This window comes from Triticum aestivum, chromosome 2A, assembly GCF_018294505.1.
Source record: "Triticum aestivum cultivar Chinese Spring chromosome 2A, IWGSC CS RefSeq v2.1, whole genome shotgun sequence".
NCBI lineage: Eukaryota > Viridiplantae > Streptophyta > Magnoliopsida > Poales > Poaceae > Triticum > Triticum aestivum.
In genome coordinates, this window is record NC_057797.1 from 254096907 (window position 1) to 254099659 (window position 2753).

The following is a 2753-nucleotide window of genomic DNA, read 5'->3' on the forward strand; positions in this document are numbered from 1 at the left end:
AAGAGAGAAAGGCCCGGCGATTGTTTCCGGAGACCGAAAACGTCCGACGATAGACCGACTACTATTACCGCTATAGTTATCCGTTGGGGCGTCAAACGGACTCCGAATGCGATGAAACTTGGCAGGCGGCCTATCTACACTATAATAAGACCACAAGCCAACATTCAACCCATTCCGAGAACATTTTCCAGGCACTTATAAAATACTATTTCAGATGTGCCGCGGGCGCGTGCAAGTGTGTCTGGGATCAGAACGGACAACGGAAAGAACGAGGAGACCGGGACGCATGCAAGTTTCGAGAACATGATGATGCAATGCACATGATGACATGACAAGATGCGACACGCAAGCAAAGGCAGGGAAACAACATCGAATAACTGGAAGACACCTGGCACATCGGTCACGGGGCGTCACAAAAGAGAGTTGGATGCACAGCACAGCTCAAACATAGGTCCCTAACGAGCACGATTTGTAAGCATGTCACTTGGGGGTTCCTGTTCAAACATAGGTGTATTCAACCAAAGAGAACATAGTGTTACGACCCTCTTGGCCAGGTTTGTTCAAACATAGGTGTATTCGACCAAAGAGAACAAACTCTGATCGGGTCATCCTACCTGTAACCAGCTGCTTCAACTCCATTAGGTCATCCTGATTGACCTGCCAAACTCTTAATGATCAGTCTTTACGGCGTATTCGACAAAGATCTAAGCTCGATTAAGGTTCAAACGGCGGCTTGTCATGCGAGAGCACAGTTTACAGCTAGTCAGGATGAATCCAGGCTTCATAAGCCGCCTTCCTTGGAACTTGGATAAATCAGCCCGTGATGTATGTTGTTACTCTGACCCCGCGTACTCCTGATAAGTCTATAAAGCAAGATACGACTTTATCTGGGTTCAAATGTCGATTGGGTACTATGAGTCAAGCTCACGGAACGCACGAACAATCCAGTGGCTCCGGCTAGTTTCATTGAAGAAGACACTTTGGCTTGGCACCCTACAAAAGCCTCGAATTTCTTTTGATTTCTTATTTGTATTCTTTATATGGTTTTTCACTGCCTTCTGGTTTTTGCAAGTCGGGCCCAGCTGCCCTGTTTACGGCTCATATTTGAAGCATACTTTGTGTTTCTACAACCCGTCAGGAGGACAGACTCTAAGTCGCCAGAATATCATGTTTAGAGTTATAGCTCTAACACCTCTAACTACATGAATCTGATAAGCTGGTAGTCTAAGCATATACTATAGGTATGACCTCTTATTTCACAATTGTCAGATCGGCCATGGTGATGGACTTTTCATCCCAAGTGGCTTTAATTAGGTGTCATGACCGGCCCGGCGGTAAGCTGCCAGGGCGCTTGTATTTTCTTTGCATGCAGGATAATAATCATTCAGATCTGCATAAGTCAAAGCCTATCATACTCATAAGGGTTTTTAAACCGACAAATTAGCGGTATTAAGCAAAAGGAAGAAACATTCACGATGGCACAATAGATTCAAGTTTTTACTACCCTATTACATGGTTTCATCAGCTGAATGAGATCAAGTCTTTTTCAGAGATCAAAGGTATCAACCGCCTGGCGGTTCATTCTTCTTGGCCTGGCTCTAGGTCATTCCATGCCGGTTCTTCGTCCCCCTCCTTCTGGAAGTTTGGTTTTGCCAATCAAAGTCGCGCAAGGCATAGAATTCAGCTTCCACATCAATAAGTTGGATGGGTCAATTTCAGGGGTGAAGGTGTGCTTACGAATTGGAGGAATCAAATCCATCACTTTATATGTAGGAGTATGCATCTTCTGGTTCTTTGCATCGTAAGCCGGCTGATATTTGGAGAGATTGGTTTCTTCAGCAATGACTGTCGCATGAGGACAGATTGCTTTAATACAAGCGACGAAGTCTTGTTGATCAAAAGAAGTCCCATCTTCCTTCAGACTTGGATATCCACTAGCTACGTCAGCCGGGTCTAACTCTGGTACCATGCCTTAGCACGGCTCAGAGCTGTCATAGCACCAGCTCTCACACAAGACCACTTTATCTCTTGAATTATGGTGTGTAGGATTGACAATTTCTTTAACACATCACTTAATAGATTGGGTCCTTGGTTTGTTGGAGAAATGGTAGCTAATGTACGCTGAGCTTCGGTATACAACTGCTCGACAAGAGTATAGACCGCCTTCAGCTTCACAAGCATGTCCTGGTTAAGGTTGCTGCTCCTGGGACCTGAGTAAATCACAGATCGGTTAAATGGAGGTTTATATTACTACGAAAAGTATTCACTTTGGAAGAATAACAAGGCGACTCACCAAAGATAGCAGAAACCATCTGAGATACACGGGGCTTTAAGCCGGTGCGCTCAGTGGTTACCTCTTCAAGAGCTGCCTCTGCTTTTTCAGCTCGTTGTATTAAGGTAGTCTTTTCTTTAGCCCAATTCCTTTTCTCCGCCTCAAAATTGGTCTTCAGTTTTTCTGACTCAGCCACACTAAACTAGAACTTTGACTCAACTTTTGGAGTCTTAGTTTCCTGAGTCGCCACCCAGGTCTTTGCATCATTTAATTGAGATTCCATTTCAGCAGTAGCAGCCTGCATAAAGCGCTGAACTTGTCAAGTACATTCATGGCGGATTACAACAATATAAGTCCCAAGTCCTTGCAAGCAACAACACTTGGCACTTGGGGGCTAATGTCTGTCAAAGCAATTTTTCAAGGAAACATCTCTTATGAATAAAGTGCCAACCACTTTGCAAGCAACACTACTTCGCACTTG